The sequence below is a fragment of the Peromyscus leucopus genome, chromosome X, assembly GCF_004664715.2.
Source record: "Peromyscus leucopus breed LL Stock chromosome X, UCI_PerLeu_2.1, whole genome shotgun sequence".
In the NCBI taxonomy this organism is placed as follows: Eukaryota; Metazoa; Chordata; class Mammalia; order Rodentia; family Cricetidae; genus Peromyscus; species Peromyscus leucopus.
The window spans coordinates 15831924-15852839 of record NC_051083.1 but is presented as its reverse complement, the minus strand read 5'-3'; the positions used below and the strand labels follow the sequence as shown (position 1 = coordinate 15852839).

The 20916-nt window shown below is 43.8% G+C and overlaps 1 long non-coding RNA gene across 5 annotated transcripts in view; it reads right to left on the bottom strand.

Moving 5' to 3' along the window:
- Positions 1-5014: 5014 nt before the first annotated feature.
- Positions 5015-20916, bottom strand: part of LOC114701314 — a 50915-nt gene continuing 35013 nt past the window's right edge. For 4 of the 5 annotated variants that reach the window (XR_005090059.1, XR_003735807.2, XR_005090060.1 and 1 more), the window contains one exon: positions 18070-19060. This is a non-coding gene — a long non-coding RNA (uncharacterized LOC114701314). Of the gene's footprint in view, positions 5699-18069; positions 19061-20916 lie in introns of those variants that run through there. The other variant, XR_005090062.1, reaches the window with a different exon arrangement.

Here is a 20916-nt window from a genome sequence, read left to right as displayed (position 1 = left end):
TTTCATCTCGAGTTGTTGGCTAAAGGCGTCCCAAGGGAATCCCCAAACAACCCAGGCTGTTGCCAAGACTCCAGGTTGTTCTCCACAAACTGCCAGCAAGGCCCCACTGCTGAAGACAACACCCACACAACTCATTGAACATGGAGATGTTGAGCTGGTCCCTACATAGAGCCTTCACCCCTACATTTCTGGGTCTTTAGTGCAGGAAGGTACTCGGTTTCTTCCCATCCACAAACCCTTTATCTACAGTGCTGTCCTATCTACAAGATACGCTAGGGCAATGGTGGCACAAAGTTTGTGGGAGTTACCGACCAACGTCTGATCTGACTTAAGGTCCACTCCATGAGATGGAACCCATACTTGACACTGCTTGGGTGACCAAGAACTAGAGACTAGATAGCTCAGGGACCTAGGGTAAAACCAAATAATACTGGTCTAAGGAAAGGGAAAAAAATCCAATGTGATAAAATGACTCCTAATGATATTTTACTATATTCATGTATCAGTGCCTTGTTCAGCCATCATCAGAGAAGCTTCCTCCTGCAGCAGATGGGAACATATACAAAGATCCACAGCCAGACAGCAGTAGAGATTGAGAGACCTTGGCACATTTAGCCTGAAATGAGATATCTACATCAACACCCCCCCTCCCCGAGCTATGGAAACCATGAGGAAGAGGAGGCAGAAAAGAATACAAGGGCCAGAGGGGATGGAGGACACCAGGGGAACAAGGCCCTCTAAATCAACTGAGCAAAGCCCTTGTGAACTCACAGAGACTGAAGCAGCATGCACAGGGCCTGCATTGGTCTGTACCAGGTCCTCTGTGTATATATTATGGCTTCCATTTTAATGTTTTTATGGGATTCCAGAGTGTGCAAATGAGTGGGTTTCTGATTCTCGTGTATTGTTTTGGGCTTTTTACTTCTGTTGGTTTGTCCTGTCCAACTTTGATGTGATAGTTTTTGTTTTATCTTATTTTATATGATTACTACTTATTGTTATTATTATTATTATTATATTATTTTAAGAAGCAGGGTCTCATTACATAGCTCTGGCCATCCTGGAACTCTCTCTGTAGAGCAGGCTGGTCTTGAACTCACAGAGATCTACCTGCTTCTGCCTCCTGAGTGCTGATATTAAAGGCATGCACCACAACACCCAGATCTTACTTTGTTATATTTAAAAGTGAATGAATGATTGAACAAATGAATGAAAATCTAGCCACTAGGGTAAAGGTTAACAACTGAACTGTCACTTTTACCTGCTGGGAGAGGGAAAATCTGTTTTCTTCAATGGAGTGGCACTAGGTATACTGGCCACTCCAGGGCAGGCCTCATGCTCAGGGGTAGTTGACAAACACATAGTGGACTCCACAGTTTTTTTAATGTGTGTTTAGTTTCATTTGGTTACAGTTTGTTTTTTTTCCTTTTGGGGTGTTATTTTATTTTGTTTTCTTGGTTTTGGGGGTTTTATTGTATTGGTTTTTTGTTTTTTGAGGAAGAATGTAAATTTGGGTGGGTAGAAAGGGGGAGTAGATTTTGAAGGACTTGGGGGAGGGGAAACTATGATCAAATATATCATATAATATATATGCACATATATCAAAATATATTTAATATTTTCACCAGCAGTGATGATTTCCTCTCATCTCATGTCCTTCTTATCTCTCTTATGGTTTCAGTTAATAGACTTGGATCTTTATTTCCCATTCTCTCAAACATACATGTTTGTCACCTTCCCTATTTTCTTTCTTTTTTTTTTTTTTCCTGAGACAGGGTTTCTCTGTGTAACTTTGCACCTTTCCTAGAACTAGCCCTGTAGCCCAGGCTGGCCTCGAACTCACAGAGATCTGCCTGGCTCTGCCTTCCGAGTGCTGGGATTAAAGGCGTGCGCCACCACTGCCTGGCTACCTTTCTCTATTTCCTATTTGACACAGTGTCTTGCTACATAGTTGTCAGGGTCAGGCTTTTGTGCACTTGACACAAGTAGAGTTATCTGGGAAGAGGAACCTCACTTGAGAAGATGTCTTCATCAGATCTCCTGTAGATAACTGTATAGGACATTTTCTTGACTAGTTATTGAGGTGGGATGCCCAGTCCACTGTGGGTGGTGACAGCCCTAGGAAGGTGGTCCTGGGTTGTATAATAAAGAAGACAGAAAACCATGGAGAGTAGCCAGTTAGCAGTGTTCTTCCATGGTCTCCAGTTCCAGCCACCAGTTCCTGCCTTCAGTTCCCGTCTTGGCTTCCCTCAACAGTGGACTGTGATGCAGACATGTAAGCCAGGTAAAACCTTTGCTCCCAAAGTTGCTTTTGGTTTTAGTGTTTATCACAGCAATAGAAAGCCCACTAAGACAGCAGCCTAGGTTGTTTTCCGTGTCACAATGCTTCTGATCTAGTGCCTTGAATGATGAGATTACAGATGTGCACCACTACATCACAATCAATTTCTTCTCTTACCCAAAGACAGGACTTGTCTAATCTTTAGCCAAACACTAATTCACAAACCAAGGAGGCAATGGCAGCTTCATTTATGCACTGTGCCCAACGCGTATTGAGTTGTTCTAGCGGGGACCTAAAACGCTGTTCTGGTCACCTGTATATACTCCACTTCCAATCTCGAGTGAAACAGTTTCCTGGAAACCGCCTATGGAGATGTGGCAGAAGCCACTAGGGCTGCAGAGAGAAGAACATGAACATCTCTTTGCTCCCTAACTCTTCCTCTCTGCCCTGTTCTCTGAGCTCTTCTAGCCTTCCTTTCCATTCTTCTCTTTACCTTTCTTGCTTCACCTTTCTGCTCCACATTTCCTCCCCTCCATGCCCTTGAGCACTCATTAACTCCCCTCTCTTCCTCTCCTCTCTGTCCTTCTCATCTGTTCTCTAGGCTCCTCTTCCTAAAGTGGGGTTTTTTTTTTTAAAATTTTGGGAGTTGGGTCTCTGAGGTGGGCAGTCAGAGACTGAAGATATCTACAGAGTCCTTATGTTTGTAAACAAAACAAAATTCATCTTAAAAAGCCCATTTTTGATTCTTTGAGGAACACCTATATGTTGTATAAAGTTTTAGCCAGTAGCCAATCGGTCCTGACTCCTAGGAATTTACTCTCTTCTCCCTTCGTCCGAAGTTTCAGAGCTGAATGTCCTTCTGAGGGATGCCCCTTCCTTTCCATAGACTGCAGGGTGTTCCAGTGTGTTGCCTTTTCATGGTGAAGACCCAGGCTTAGCTATCTTTTCACAAGCCCTTGAAGGGGATTATGCATATGCCTGAACGTGGGGTGGTGGGTCGGGGAGGGGTGCTGCAAGGTGGAATGTCCACGTTAAATGGCAATGGGGTAGAGTATTACTTCGGGCTTCTTGAGCTTTTAGTAGGATTTGTAAGAAACTCTTGAAGTCTGTGGTATTTTTGCAGCTTGTGCGGCACCCCTTGGGTGTGATGACTACAGGGCTTGGCAAGACTAAAATCCACGGGATGGCCTCCAAGCTAGATGTCTAGGCAGATGAAATGGCAGTTAGCAGCTGACTAGAGAACCAGGAAGACTTGACACACTCAATCAGTTCTGCAGGCAAGCTGGACCCTCACGGGCTCTCCTTTTCTGCCATTCCTGTTTGATTACACACTCAACTTTGCACAAGTTACTTAACCTCCCCAAACCTCACTTGCCCCGCTGTCGGCATAGCCGGCTCTGTATCTTTACACCTACATGAGCTTTTCCAGATTCCTCCCCTCATTGGAGTCTGCACTCAACATTTAGAGACCAGAAGTTAAACATGGCTTTGTGTTCCCCAGTGACTAGCACAAGTCACCAGATCATGTTCAATGAAGCTGATACCAGAAGGAGACTTGTTCCTTGTCCCCAGACACAGGGGGGGTTTCCTATAACTTCTGGTGATGTCCTTAACCTAGTCTACCCTTGTAAATTGCTGAGGATGCCATTAAAGAGAATAACAATGCGGCTTAACCACAGAAGCCTGTTTTCTCCTCAAAAATATTTTCTGTGATTGCTCAGAGTCTCTGCAGCAATTCCTTGGACCTGCCTCCTGGGTTGGGTAATTCAACCATGACTTTGATCCTCCAGGGAGAAAGATGACAAAAATTTTCTCTCATTTCCTATTTGCATAGAGATCTAAAGTAATAGTCTATACTCAACCCTGTCTCAGCCCTGCTACTGAGCCAACTCTCTTTTGTCTGGGTGGCAACATTCCTCTTCCCATTTCTTCACCTCGCTCTCCACAGTCTGAAGGCTCTACACGTGGAAAAATGACTCCACAACGTGTACCCAGAGTCTGGACTAGATTCTGGGCAGATCCATTTCTCCCTCCCCAACTTGCACCCTAGGCATCCTCAATGTTCCTGACATTGTAATGAATTTCTAACTCTTCTTTTCCCGTGGGAGACAAATACTGGAGCTCTGGCAGGAGGCCTCACATGTACCAGGGTCTCCAGCTTACATGAACACGAGGGTAAGAAAGTTGAGATTCCACCCTCTATGGCTGTGTTTGGTCCAACAGTACGAAGTTATAATTATTCCTTAATGACTCCATTTGGGAATATTGGTTCAAGACCACTGGTAATTTCTTTGCTTAGTGCTGAAGGACTCTCCCAGAGCTTCAAACGTGGAAGGAGGCATTTTTAACACAGATGTACACCTCGTTTAACGTGGGAGTCTTTCATTTCCTCCAGCACAAAATGGTATGCTCTGAAATACAGTCCTCTCTCCCACTCCCTTCCCTTTCCCAGAGCTGACTGCTTCATCTCTGTACCTTGCAAAATATACTGGGAGAAGACTGTTCCATCCCAAGTCTTTATCCCAAAGCCAGTCCTCAAGTCCTCGGTTGTGAAATATCTGATGGTCTGTTTATCATAGCTATACCCCCACTTCTGGACGAGAACTTTCTGTACTAATGTACCACATCTTTTTGATTAAATATCAAAAGAAGCAACTGAAGTGAGAAAGGATTCATTTTGGCTCACCATTGAAGAGAACACCATCTACCGGGTGGGTGTGGGGGTGGGGGTGGGGTGGGGTGGGGTGGCAGGCTGGAAGCTAGGGCTCTGTCTGTGGTTATAGGAATTTGTGGCATATCTTATTCATCTCACGTCAGCGGACCTGAAAACTGAATGCTTTGTCAGGAAAAGGATCTAGTCTTATAGCCTCAAGCCTAACCCCTATGAAACAGTGTCTAATAGCTGGGTCCCATGTCCAAAAGATTCCATAGCCTTCCACAAAACACCAGTGGTTGAGGCCCAAGGCTCAAACACATGAGTGTCCATATTATTGGGTTTTTTTTTCACTCAACTTCATAATTTGAGGATTCAACTGTGTTCTGTTTTTGGCATATTTCATTCCTTCTTCAGTTGGGCATATTTGCAATGTTATCTGTTCTGGCACCATCTAAAGACAAGGCTTATGGAATGCTTGACACCGAGTCGGAGCAGCGGAACCCAGTGTTGGACACAGAGCATGAAAAACGCAACAGCGTGCTTGTCAGTCAGAGCAGTGCTGATAGAGTGCTCCAGAAATGGCGAAAGCAACACATACTGAACAGCACCAAACGAGAGCAATGGTGATAGAAGCGGTAAGAGAAGCACTGACCAATCTCGCACATGGTAAGAAGCAGGCTTTGCTTGCTGCAGATGTCTCGGCAGTGAAAAATACTTGCTGCTTTTCTAGATGACTTGAGTGGGGTTCCCAGAGCACACATCTGGAAGCACACAACCATACATAATTCCATCTTTATGGGATCTGTCAAACTCTCCAGGCCCCACAGGTAGGTTTTTCTGTCTTTCTCTCTCCCTCCCCCATCTCCATGCACAGAAACAGCATGCACATGCAGAGACCAACACACATACACACAAGTGAAAATGAAAATAAACCGCAAGAAAACAGAGAATCAGGATTGAGAGTGTGCTTGGCACAGAGTAATAATGGTTCACTATAGGACAATTTCCTTTTGTTTGTTTTAAAGCTGGTTTTTAGGATTTTAGAGTTGTGCCCATGATCCTGAGTGTCCTTTTCTTCACAGGCATTTTTTTCCCACCTGCCTGGGGTTGAGACAAGGAGAAAGAAGGAAAGGAAATGCCAGTGAGCCAGGTGGTGTTGGCACCTGCCTTTAATCCCAGCACTTGGGAGGCAGAGGCAAGCAGAGCTTCCGATTTGAGGCCAGCCTTGTCTACAGAGTAATTCCCAGGACAGCCAGAGCTACACAGAGATACCCTGTTTCAGAAAAAAAAGAAATGCCAATGAATTCCCACTGATACTCAGTCATGAACTCTTTACCCTACCTCCAGAAGCCTGCATACCAGCACTTAGGACACTCTGGCTCTCTTTGGAGGTTTTGTGTTAGAAAACCAAGAGAACACATCTGGTCTCCTCTACCCTGAATTAATTCCTTAAAAGCACAAGGTTCTGGACAACTGTCCAGTTTTACCCTATGATATTTATATTGCCTGACAAGATAAGCCCCCCCTCTCTTCCTCCCTCTCTCTCTTTCTCTCTCTCTCTTCCCTGTAACACATAGAAAATATCAGTGTCTTCATGTGTGTATATGAGGTGGAATGTGACTCTGTGTTTAGGATGGGATACCACACAGTGCACACTCTAACTGAAGGTGGTACATATTTGCTATTTACTCATCATCCATAAAGGAGCTGCCTATAACCTTCTCAGCCATCTTGACTGAAAATAATATCCTTCATAATGAATATGTGAAGAGATCTTGAGTCTCTATGAAAGGTCAGGTGCTTGTTGGATACAGCAGGTACAGGAGGACAGAAACCACAACGTTCTCATCCATATGTGGAAGGAGAAAAGTTTCCTTTATAGAAAGTAGGAGCCAGAGGCGTCAAGGACACCACAAAAAACCTCACAGAATCAACTAACCTGGGCTCATGGGCTCACAGACTGAATCGGTAACCAGAGAGCTTGCATTGGACTGACCTAGGTACTCTACATGCATGTTACAGTTAGGTAGCTTGGTCCTCTTGTGGGACTCCTAACAGTGGCAGCAGGGGCTGTCTCTGAATCATCTGCTGGCTTTTGGGACCCTGCTCCTCATACTGGGTCACCTTGTCCAGCCTTAATACATGGGGGGGGGGTGCTTAGTCTTACTGCAACTTGATATGCCATGTTTTGTTCATACTCATGGGAGACCTGACCTTTCCTGGATGGAGATGGAAGAGGACGGGATTGGGGGGTAGGGACAGAGGGGATGGGGTTGACAGGGAGGAGGTGGGAGGACAGGAGGGAGGGGAAACTGTGTCCAGGATGAAAAATAAATAAATAAATTTGTAAAAAAAAAAAAAAGAAGGTAAGAATCAAACACTGGTCCCAAGAGGCTTGGCAATGAGGAGTTCATCAAAAGTAGGTAGGATGATAAGTACCAAATACAGTTGGAGAGGAGGTCTAAGCTCTAGTGAGTCTTAAAAACATTTACTACTATGACTACTACTACTACTACTACTCCTACTACTACATGCATTCCTGATGTGCTTATGTGTGTACATGTGCCACTGTGAATGGCAGACAGTAAATCTGTATAGTCGGTTCTCCTTCCATCTTTATATGGGTTCAAAGGACCCAACTCAGATAGTCAGGCTAGCTATGCAAGAACCTTTGTGGTTGAGCCATCTCTCTCTATCCCAAACGACAATATTTTGCAGTAGATTTCGAGTGCCTGCAGTTTATAACATGTTATGATAGGTTATGTAGGAAAGCAGGAGAGAAGGCAGGTCTGACTTCAGAGACCTGCAAACAGATAATCTGGAGGCTGAGAAAGAAGAATCTCTTGTTAAAGGACTGCCGTGGCTTCATGATCAGAGCCATTGTGGGCATTGTGATGATATCCTGAATAAAGACTGAAAAGAGGTGAGAATGACACACAGACATGGTCCTGGAGAAGTGCTGGAGAGTTCTGCATCCAGATGTGAAGGCAGCAGGAAGAGAGAGCCACCTGCTGGCTTGGACTTTTGAAACCCTAGAGCCTGCCCCAAGTGACACACCTCCTCCAACTAAGTCACACCTCCTCCAACAAGGCCACATTTCCAAATCCTTCCTAAACAGTTCCATCGAGGACCGAGTATTCAAATACATGAGCCTATGGAGGCCATTCCCATTTAACACATCACATTCTACTCCCTGACCTTCACAGGCTTGTGCTTGTATCATAATGCAAAATTTCCTTAATCCAATTTCAAAAATTTCCATAGACTTTCACAGTCTCAACAGTTTAAAAGTCCACAGTCTCTTCTGAGACTCAAAGTAATCTCTTAATTGCAAACCCCTGGAAAATCAAAAAGCAAATTACATGTTCAATATACAATTGAAGAGAATATGCACTATGATTCCGAAAGAGAGGAATGTGGGCATAGTGAATAAATATTGAACCAATACAAGATTGAAACACAGCAGGACAAACTCCAACTCCTGTAGCTCTGATGTCAAAGGGCTTAGATGCCTGCCCCTTCAGCTTTGCGGACTGTAACATACTTCTTTCTCTTGGGCTGGTTCCACTCCTTGTCTGCAGTGCTCTTTGGGAGATATCTCACCGCTCTAGAATCTCCAACATCTTGGGGTCCTGAACACAATCTGGACTTCACTTTCAAAGCTTCATGCAATGACCTCTCGGTACCTCTGTGCAGGGGCTCCCCTGCCACACACCTGACTTCATAACATTCCTTAACGGTGGAGGAAGATTCTACAACCCCTTCATTCTGGTATCCTTCATGACTCTATTGGCAGTACCACCTGGCCGATGCTGCCAAGTTTGGCTGCCTGCTCCGGATGGAACCTGGTGCCCACCTTGAAACACAATTGCATAAGCTTTGAATTATTGATAACCTTTTAGGGACAGACAATTCTTTAGGCCTTTCCTTTTTACAGGTTGAAAGCTCAGCTGGTGGAGGGCTTGCCCTGAGGGTGTCACCCCCTTTATTACCTCCTGTATCAGGCCTGCCCTTATCTCTTTTAGCACAAGCCTTGGCTCTAACATTACATTTCCTGGTGCTCTTTTTTCCCTCAAACTGTATTTTTTTTTTTTTTTGCTCCACTTGCTCTTTCTCACTGTAGGTCTGCATAAGAGCGATTGCTAATTGCCACACAACAGAATCAATAACAGGCTGTCCTGAAATCTCCTCTGCCAATGAAATTGGACCAAGACACTTTAATTCAGCCTCGGGCATATTCTTAGGACAAGGACAAAAACCCAGCCATCTTCTTTGCCAGAATATCACAGGAATGGTCTCTAACCTAATTGCTAGTATTGTTTACCTTTGAAACCCCCTGAGCAGGGTTTTAATAGTTCACATTGCTCTCAGCACTTTTGTCTTCCAGACTCCTACTATTAGTCTCTTAATCCCCGCTTAGAGCATGGGGAGGCCCATCACAGCAATATCCTACTCTTTGGCCCAACTCCTGTCTTACTTTTCCATCGCTGTGAAAAGACCATGACCAAGGCAACTTATAGAAGGAAGAGTTTATTGGGAGCTCACAGTTTCAAAAGGTGAGTCCATGATAATCATGATGGGGAGCATGGCAGCAGGCAGGTAGACATGGTGCTGGAGCATTGGCTGAGAGCTTATATCTTGAGGCACAAACACAAGTCAGTGTGTGGGGAGGGAGAAAGCCAACTGGGAGAGGTGTGGGCTTTGAAAGCCTGTCTTCAATGACACACCTCCTCTAACAAGGCCACACCTCCAAATCCTTCCTAAACAATTCCAACAACTGGGAACCAAGTATTCAAATACATAAACGTATGGAGACCATTCTCAATCAAACCACTACACAGGGTTTCACTATATAGCTGGGACTGGTTTGGAGCTCTCAGTGTAGATCAAACTGTTCTTGAACTCATAAAGGTCTGCCAGCTTCTACCTCCTTAGTGCTGGGATTTTGTAGTTGTGAGCTACCCCATGTGAATGCTGGAAACTAAACTGGGTCATCTGGGATCTCTTCATCCTCTTAAACTTTTATTAAAACAAGAAATTACACGTTTCTGGGGAAATCTTAGACATCAATCCATGGATATACATCATTAGGTGTGTCCTTTTAATTTTTTCCTTTGAGATACTGTGTGGCTAAGATGCCAAACTGATAGAAAACCCTAGGATACAGACTTCTGCTCCATGAGCAGGTTTCTTGCTTTTTTTTTTTTAAATTTATTTATTATGTACACAGAAGAGGGCGCCAGATCTCATTACAGATGGTTGTGAGCCACCATGTGGTTGCTAGGAATTGAACTCAGGACCTCTGGAAGAGCAGTCAGTGTTCTTAACCTCTGAGCCATCTCTGCAGCCCTCAAGTAGGTTTCTTTTGTGTGTGTGGTTTGATCTGACATAAAGTGGGTGAGATGATTGTCACAGGTAGAAGAATCTCTCTTACTGGTGCTTTTAGTGGTTAACAAAGGGGATATGTGGCTCTGGTGTGCTGAAGAGAAGTGGATTTGCTAAGCTGAGTGAATTGTAGGGCTGTCACTGGGCTAATTTAGAAAGTATTGGAGAGGAGAAGAGAGCTGGAATCTCCAAGTCTACAAGACCAGCTCTCACTCAATTGAAGGAAGGTGGAGTGTTTCGGTATGTACCAATCTGGGACTCCCCAAAATGAAGTTGTTGGGAAAATTTCAGTTAGTGGACACTGAGAAGTCTCTGGGACCATGGTGATTGTACCTTTATACCAGAGGAGATAGGAAATTCATCACTAAGATAGAGAGTACTTGACCTTATCTCTGACTGAAAAAAAAAAAGCCCTCAAGGCATCTAACAGATTTTGAAGTTTGTAGGGTAAATAGGAGCACTGTTTTCCTCAGAAATAGTGGCACAGGAGTCTGTTAGATGTACACTTGTTGTAGTTTCTGGACTCAATAGGGAATCACCTAGTGAGTAGTTAGCTCAAAGAATAGGTCTGAGGATCACTGAAGCCACAGAAAAGGCATGAGTACTTGGGCCTTCTACAGAGGCTCCTGGATTTTCCACCTGCCCAGGTTTAATTTGTTCAGGGTGTCTCTCATAGAGGACCTACCTCTGGTGTGAAGGGATCAGGCAGTATTTTCCAGAAAGAGACCAAATGCCTTAGTTCAGCTGCCCCTTGAGAATTATAATCAAGCAGGGTCATCAGTGGCCATGGATGATTCAGGAAAGTGGGTTGGATGAATGAGACAAGTTCTGGCCCAGGGTTCCGTGGTGAGAAGGACTTAATAAAGGTGTGTTCCTTGAATGTCCCACCTAAAGTAGCATATTTGTTCTTCCTGGCACTGACTACTCCAGGATCTGCTGACCTGTTGAAGTGCAAGTTTCTATGCCTGCTCGGCTTTCCCCTCATGTCCAGATCCATCATTCCACTCTGCTGCATAGTAAAAATATGATCTATGTGACCAGCCACACTAGTGAAAGCCCATGAACTATAGGCTAGTGGCTGTGGAGCCCCACGGGACTGGACTAGGCCATCTGGATGTGGAAGATGGTTGTTTAGCTCGAATTGTTTGGGGAGCACCCAGGCAGGGGGATCGGGATCCATCCCTGGTACGTGGGCAGGCTTCTGGGAGCCCAATGACTGTGGTGCCTTGCACAGCCTTGGTGCAGTGGGGAGGGGCTTGGACCTGCCTAGGCTCAGTGTGCTGGGCTCTGCTGACTCCCTATGGGAGACCTTGATTTGGGGGATGTGGGGATGTGGGGTGGCTTGGGAAAGAGGGCTGGGGGTGGGAGGAGGGAGGAGGGGGGTCTGTGGGTGGTATGTAGAGTGAGTAGAAAACTTCTTAATAAAGAAAAATATAAAAAAGACAGACGATCTATGCTTTAGTGTGCAATCTCATGTCCCCCTCAGTCTGTTTCTTCCTTAAGAAATCTATCCTGGGATCTCTCTGCAATAACTTGACAACACTGAAGTACTTTATAAAATAATTACTAAAATTAAAAATCACTTCTCACTGGGCGGTGGTGGCACACACCTTTAACCCCAGCGGATCTCTGTGAGTTCGAGGCCAGCCTGGGCTACAGAGTGAGTTTCAGGAAAGGTGCAAAGCTATACAGAGAAACCCCGTCTCAAAAAACCAAAAAACAACAAGAAAAACCAATCTCTTCTCTATGTGATTTTTTTTCCTCAAGAAGGAATCCAGAAGAGTGTCTCATACCCTGGAACTGAAGTTACATGTGGTTGTGAGCTGTCCCAAATGGGTATTGGGAAACAACTTAAGACCTCTGCAAAAGCAATATGGGTACTTAATCATCGAGCTATCTCCAACCCTTTTTCATTGTTTTCAGAAATACATTTCTTTCTTTTTAAAAAATTAACTTCTAGGTTAGAATCCAAATTGTTTCCTCATTGCGTCTTCTTCCACATTATTCATTTGCTCTCATTCCCTATTGCCCTCTCTTTTGTAGCCTTGCAGCCTCCAACTTCTTTCCATTTCCCCTTAGTTTCCCTCTCCAATAGCCTATTACAAGTATTCAATTACTCTCTCTAGTCTATACCTGTCTTAAGATCTCTTCCTGTCCTTTCATGATCCACTTGCAAGTTTGGTGACCTACATAGATAGATGGGTGGATGATGGACAGGCAGATATAGATAGATAGATAGATAATAGATATGTACATGCATGCGGATGTACACACTTCTAACTGATATATATGATGAATTTAGGTTTGACAGATAAAAGGAAACATTCAGCATTTCTCTTTCTGACTCTGACATTGAGCACAGAAGTAGACACATGATCAGTAATGAGCCAACATTGGCTGTTGCTCACTTTAACCACAAACCCGGTACAAATGTGCATTTATTCTGTAGCTACTGGTTTTATGCTTTCAAAGAGTCTTCCTCTTTTCATTGAAACGCTGGCAGTAAATTCCAGATATGCTGTTGTATAGCTCTTCTGTATCATTGAGGAGCACCACTAGTTCTTCATAGAAAATCTTAACATTAACCTCCAAGAAATGTGTGATTTTTTCGAGACAGGGTTTCTCTGTGTAGCTTTGCGCCTTTCCTGGATCTCACTCTGTAGACCAGGCTGGCCTCGAACTCACAGAGATCCGCCTGGCTCTGCCCCCTGAGTGCTGGGATTAAAGACGTGTGCCACTACCGCCCGGCGAAATGTGTGATTTAGAGGAAAGGATGTGTTACATATTTTATTTATTTTGCAGTTGAGGGACATTTGGAATGCTTCTAGCTTTAGGCTTTTATGAACAAGCTGCACTGAAATTTATTTGTACAAGTGTTGGTAAATACATTTATTTGCTTCACTTTGGATAATGATGTAAAAATGGAGTAGATGGATCTACTCTAGATAGGAACTATTTCACAAAGTGTTTGTCCACTTTCCTTATTTATTCTTCCATTCTTTCTTTCTTTGTGGTTTGAGATAGGGCCTTTCTATATAGCCTAGACTGTTTTAGGACTCCCTATGCAGAGCAGTCTGGCCTTACATGGTGGCGGTTCCTCCTGTGTGGTCTGATGATTGCTAGGGCTCTAGGTGTGCACCACCATACCAGACTGTTTCACATTTTCTATTTATTTTCCTTTTAATTAAAAAATGCTTTTGAAACAAGGTCCCTCTATGAAGCTCTGGCAGGTCTGCAACTCACCATGTAGACCAGGCTGACTCACAGAGCTCTACCTACTCCTGTCTTCCTAATACAGGGATCAGAGGTGGGGATCACCAAACTTGGCTTGTTTCATTTTTTTGAGACAGGTCACTGCACTTCTACCCAGACCAATCTTGAACTCATGCTCCCCCCCGTGCCCCCCCCCGGGTGTGTGTGTGTGTGTGTGTGTGTGTGTGTGTGTGTGTGTCTGTGTGTGTGTGTGTGTGTATGTGTGTCTGTGAATGCAGAGACCAGACCAGAGACTGGCTTTGGGTATTTTCCTCGATTGCTCTCCTCATTATGCTTAGAGGCAGAGTCTCTCAAGTCTCTCATTGAATCTTGCACTCACATATTGGCTGGCCTGGCTGGCCAGAGAGTTCTGGGGACCAGCCTGTCTCCCACAGCCCCTGCCCCCGCCACATGCTGGGATTAAAGACTTGTGCAACCATGGCAGTTTTTTTTTCCATGTGTTTCTTGGAAACCCAAACGGAGGTCCTCATGCTTGAACAGAAGTCATTTTCCTAACCGAACCATCTCCCTAGCCTTCCTGGTACCTGTGCAGTGACCTTCAAAGCACCTGGGACCAGAAGCACATTCTGACATTCTGTTGATGTCTCAACACATAAAAATGCCTTGCAGCAATGACAGAATGCCCCAGCTTCTCCAGGTATGTGGCTTGTATGAGACTTAATCTATATTGCCCAAATGAGAAACTCTAGAACCATTTAGGAGACAAGCCCCTGTCCATGCCTACAAGTGGTTCTCTCCATTAGCCTCTAAGCACAGCTATGAGGAATCATCTAGATTAGGTTCATGGATGTGCAAAATATGCCCACTGTGGTCACCATTCCAGGGATGGCCTGGACTGAATGAAAAAGGAGAAAGCCAGCTGCATATTCATTATTAATAAAGGTCACATGGTACCTTCTCCCATTTATTTATTTATTTATTTATTTATTTATTTATTTATTTATTTATTTATTTATTTATTTATTTAATTTTTTTATCCTGGTGTGACTGGACTCCAGATGGCCTGGGAATTGAACCCGGTTCCTCAGGAACATGAGTCAGTGCTCTTAACCGCTGAGCCACATCTTTCCTCATGGCATCCGAGTTGGTCTCTTCAAGAGGTAGATGTCCAGTTTCTAGGGACTGGAATCCTATCTCAGGTAAAACAGAGTTCGAGATGGGTTGAATGCATATGGCCAGAAGGACAGAGAGAAAGGCTGAAGCCATATGTGTGTGGCAAATGTTGTGGCGAATCTTTGGGGCCAAGATCTGTTGCAGCAATGGAATAGCCAGATTTAAATTTCTCCCATCTCAGAAATAGAATACAGGGTATCATGTGATCCCTCTCTCTTCTCTTTATCAGAGGTCACTTAGAATGGCAGGAAGCACCACCTCCTTTGGGCCAGATAGGTCATGGGGAGTTTTAAAAACATGCATTTCCACATTTGACACTGGTATTATCTTTTTCAGCTCTAGGGATCTGTTCTAGGGTCTTGCCCATGGTAAATAAATGCTCTACCAGTGAGCAACAAATCCAGTATTCTGACATGAGTTTTTAATGTTTTAATTACTTTTTTTTTGGTTTTTCGAGACAAGGTTTCTCTCTGTAGCTTTGTGCCTTTCCTGGAACTCACTCTGTAGCCCAGGCTGGCCTCGAACTCACAAAGATCCTCCTGCCTCTGCCTCCCGAGTGCTGGGATTAAAGGCGTGCGCCACCACTGCCCAGCTAATTTACAGTATTTTAATATATGTGTGTAATGTATTTTGATTATAATCACCTCACACTATGCTCACAAGGCCCCGTCACTCCCTGAGGATCCATAGGCAGTTAATCTTCTCTGAAGAAGGGTGACATTTACTTTCGGGGGATAGTCACTAGTAAGGTACCCATTCTTCTGTGAAATAACCCATCCACTCACGCTCCTTGAGGTAACCATAATAAAACTCATGGCTTGACAAAATAAAAAGGAAATGAAACTAGAAGAGGTATTATTTGGGAAGAGTTAGGGAGTAAGCAGGAGTGCGAGGGGTGAATAAGAGAGCATAATGTGAGGTAATTGAAATCAAAACACATATGCATCTATTAGAATATCACAATGAAAATATTTTTAAAATGGTAACACAACTACCTCCAAAAAATCATGTCAGAATATTGGGTTTGTGGGCTCACTGGTAGAGTATTTTCATGCCCTTAAAATCTATTGATCTTTCTTTCTTCCTACCCTCTTCATTCCATCTTTTCCTCTTCTCTCCCTTTGTTCCTCTCTCTTCTATTGAACCACACTTCAAGCCAATTTCACTCTCCAGATTACTGAAGGTTGCTGTAGTGGATTGAATGAGAGTAAGCCTCATAGGCTGATCTATTGAAATACTTAGTCCCAGTTGGTGGAACTGTTTGGGAAGGATTAAGAGGCGTGGCCTTGTTAGGGGTGTGGCACTAGAGTGGAGGCAGACTTTAATGTTTCGAAAGACTTATGCGATTCCCAGTGCTTTCTCTACCTGATAGCTGTGGAACATGGTGTGAGCTCTCAGCTGTTCCTTCACTCCACCGTCATGGACTCTAACCCTCTGAAACTGTAATCCAAATCAAACACTTTCTTTTATAACTTGTCTTGGTCATGGTGTTTTATTCAAAGTAACAGAAAAATAATTGAGACAGAATTTGGTACCAAGGAATAGGCTATTGCTATGACAGGCCTGATCATGCTGTGTTTTTGGAGGAATGTGGAAGACTTTGGGACTTTAACTAAGAAAGTAGTTGAATGATGTAGAGAAGCTTAATGAGCTATCCTGGTAGGAGCTTGGAATACAGAAGTGCTGAAAATAACATAGACTATGGAAATTTTAGAGGGAAACTGCTGTGGGATGGTCTGTATTTCAAATTGCTCTGATTGGTCAATAAATAAAACACTGATTGGCCAGTGGCCAGGCAGGAAGTAGGTGGGACAAGGAGAGAGGAGAATTCTGGGAAGCGGAAGGCTGAGGCAGAGAGACACTGCAGCCGCCGCCATGACCAGCAGCATGTGAAGATGCCGGTAAGCCACCAGCCACGTGGCAAGGTATAGATTTATGGAAATGGTTAATTTAAGATAAAAGAACAGTTAGCAAGAAGCCTGCCACGGCCATACAGTTTGAAAGCAATATAAGTCTCTGTGTTTACTTGGTTGGGTCTGAGCGGCTGTGGGACTGGCGGGTGACAAAGATTTGTCCTGACTGTGGGCAAGGCAGGAAAACTCTAGCTACAAATGGCGCCCAACGAGAGGGCAAGAGTTTCCACCTAAAACCTGAGAAAAGATTCTAAAATGGAGCTAAAAACAGCTTCCTAATTGTCTCTCTCAAATGAGCAGCAGCTGCCGGTTTGAGTTCCTGGCGGGTTCCTGGCGTGTGCGCTCGATCTGCAGTATGGCGGGAATGAGGCCTCTGCAAGTGGCACATTAAGCTGCATGGTGGATTTAGCCTTTGCTAGTACAAAACAAAAAGAGGTTTCTGGGCTACACGCTGCTTTGATAAGAAGCACAGACCCACTATTTCTGAGAGTTGATGGCTCCCAGAGCTGGCGGAAAACGTACCACCGCTGTGTTGGGAAGCTGAAGTGGGCGGAGCCAGCAGCCACAGTGCTAAGAAGGCTGCAGTTTAAAGCAATAGGCTCAAGGTAATATAAAACATAAGCCACATAAAGATGGCTACCACACAGAGAAACTGGATTATGTTCTCTTTGATATTTGTAACTGAAGAAAAACATTTGATTGTAAAAGCTGTTGAGTTATGCCAAAATGTGTATTTTAAAGGTACCTTAACTTCAAAATTTGGATGTAAGGATATGTTGCTTTGGAAAGGAGGCTCTGCTTTTGTTTCCACAGAAAGCCAGAGGCTATGGATTTGTTCCAGATTAAGATACATCAGGTTTGACCAGCCAAGACCACCTGAAAGGTCTCTGATGACACCATGGCCCAGATGATCCAACATCCAGAATCGTTTCAAGGCAACTGGCTCAGACGATACGGTCTCACGGACTACTCCATGATCCTAAAATTTTCTTTGTGTCCCTATAAGATACAGCGCCCCCCTCCAGCAGGAAGTAGTAAGAGAAGCTACGCCCAAATTCCCAAATATACCAAGCTGGCTTTGGAGATGTGTAAAAGTTAAAACCTTCCTTTTTTAAAAAAAAGAAAGGGGAAGTGCTGTGGGATGGTCTGTATTTCAAATTGCTCTGATTGGTCAATAAATAAAACACTGATTGGCCTGTGGCCAGGCAGGAAGTAGGTGGGACAAGGAGAGAGGAGAATTCTGGGAAGCGGAAGGCTGAGGCAGAGAGACACTGCAGCCGCCGCCATGATCAGCAGCATGTGAAGATGCCGGTAAGCCACCAGCCACGTGGCAAGGTATAGATTTATGGAAATGGTTAATTTAAGATAAAAGAACAGTTAGCAAGAAGCCTGCCACGGCCATACAGTTTGAAAGCAATATAAGTCTCTGTGTTTACTTGGTTGGGTCTGAGCGGCTGTGGGACTGGCGGGTAACAAAGATTTGTCCTGACTGTGGGCAAGGCAGGAAAACTCTAGCTACAGGAAACAACACTAATAACTTGGCTAGAGAGAATTTTGTGATATATTGGCTGCCTATTGCCCTTGTCCTAAGAAGTTGCCAGAGGCTAAATTGAAAAGTAATGGACTAATTTCTTTATTAGAGAAGATTTCAAGATAGCCTAATATTGCAGGTCTACAAAGAAAGAGAAAAAGTGGAGCAAAAAGAAATACAAAATGTGGTTTGAAGTGAAAAGGAACACCAGAAAATTTAATGTTGGGGCCAAGGCTTGTGCTGAAAGAGATACAATTAATGAGAAGCCTGGTATGAAAAGGAATAAAGGGAGGGTTCCCTCAAAGCAAGAGCACACCCAGCTAAGCTTCCAACTTGTGGAAAGAAACAAGGAATTTCCTGGCCCTAAAATGTAACACTAATCAAACCTGCTATGAATGTGATTCAAGGGTGCCAGGGTTCACTCCAAAGTTGGCAGTCAAACTCAGCAATGCTGTCTATGTGGTTCTGGCTTTAGAATCATGAAGGATACACGAATAAAAGGGTTTTGGAATATTCCTAAGTTAAGGAGAGCAATTGAGGCCAGTAATATGGCAGGAGAGTCCCATCATGGAGGCCCTGAGAGGCCATTGTATGAAGAAGATGTTAGAGGTACCAGAGCAGTGGGATATCTACAAAGGAGAGCTGCCGATAGGGAATGGAACAAGACCAAGAAAGAGAAGAATGTTGTAGGCAGCAAATATGGAAAAATGGATCCATCTAAGCCATTTGATATCAGACACAGAACTACAGGATTTCTTAAATGTAACCCAATGTAAAATAAAAGGGCAAAGTATACACTTCTACCATACGGTGGCACAGAATATACATTACCATTACAAAAGGAAATGAGAAGGGGTTGGGGATTTAGCTCAGTGGTAGAGCACTTGCCCTGGGTTCGGTCCTCAGCTCTGGAAAAAAAAAAAAGGAAATGAGATAATAGTGAGGAAATACTGGACCAAAGCAAGACCAATACCCTGCAGGGCAGACTTCTGCTTCATCTGCATTGGGATGTCCAGGTCTTGCTGTTGTAGAATCACTAGGCTCTGGTGGTACCATATTGCTGTTTATGTTGTTGAATTATTCTTACACTGTCATTTACCCATTTGGGTTTGGGATAATTTTATAGGTAAACATGTTGATTCTTGTGATGTCTTTGTTGGATGGGTCTTTTGTTCCTTTATTGTCTGTTTCCTTTATTGTCTTTTGGCCTGGATGGCCAAGGGTTCTGCTGATTGGCTGGTTGTCAGAATGAGTAGAGTTGTCTCAGCTGAGGTTTGTGGGGGTTTGGGTGCCTAGATCTAGCATATCATCCAGTTTTTCTGGCTGGTTTGGGCTTTACTTGTGCCTATGGGATCTATTCTTCCAACAGGTGTAGGTTTTGCCTGTGCCTGTTCTTCTAGCTGGTGTAGGTGGCACTTGTGCCTATAGGGTCTGCTGATGTTGCTAGAGAGGGCTGTTCATGGGGAGGATGATCTTCCAATTGGTGCAGGTGGTGCTTGTGCCTCTAGGGGCTGCTGATTTTTCGAGGGAGGGTTGGCCAGAGGGAGGATGATGGGCTTGGTAGATTTGGGTGGCAGGGTGGGTCTTGTAGGTTACAGGATCCTTAGGGAGTGATGGGGCCTTAAAGAAAGCCAAGAAAGTCAAGAAAAAAACAAGCAAACAGGTGAAGGAAGTAATTTAAGACTTGAAAATTGAAATAGAAGCAATAAAGAAAACACAAACTGAGGGAATTCTGGAAATGAAAAACTGGGTAAATGCACAGGAATTACAGATGCAAACATAACCAACAGAATGCAAGAGATGAGAGAGAGAATCTGAGGCATTGAAGATACAATAGAGGAAACAGATTCATCAGTCAAAAAAAATGTTAAATCCAACAAATTCTTAACACAAAACATCCAGGAAATATGGGACACCATGTAAAGACCAAACCTAAGAATAATAGGGATAGAAGAAGGAGAAGAATTCTAGCTCAAAGGCACAGAAAATATATTCAACAAAAAAAGGACATGCCTATGAAGATACAAGAAGCTTATAGAATACCAAATAGACTGGACCCCCAAAAAAGTCCCCTCACCACATAATAATCAAAACACCAAATATACAGAATAAAGAAAGAATATTAAGACCTGCAAAGGAAAAAGGCCAAGTAACATAGAAAGGCAGAACTATCAGAACTACCCAACTTGTCAACAGAGATTCTGAAAGCCAGAAGGTCCTGGACAGACATAATGCAGACACTAAGAGATCACGGATGCCAGCCCAGATTACTATGCCCAACAAAGCTTTCAATCACCATAGACGGAGTGCACAAGACATTCCAAGACAAAACCAGATTTTTTTTTTTTTTTTTTGGTTTTTCGAGACAGGGTTTCTCTGTGTATAGTTTTGGTGCCTTTCCTGGAACTCACTCTGTAGCCCAGGTGACAAAACCAGATTTAAACAATAACTATCTACAAATCCAGCCCTAAAGAAAGCACTATAAGGAAAACTTCAACCTAGGAAAGTTAGGTGCACCCACGAAAACACAGCAAAAACGATAACCCCAGAGCAGCAAATCCCAAAGAAGAGAAGTACACACACACTACCACCAAAGGATAACAGGAATTAACAATCACTGGTCATTAATATCCCTTAATATGAATGGACTCAGTTCTCCTATAAAAAGACACAGGCTAACAGAATGCATATGAAAACAGGGTCCATCCTTCTGCTGCATACAAGAAGCACACCTCAACTTCAAAGATAGATAGTACCTCAGAGT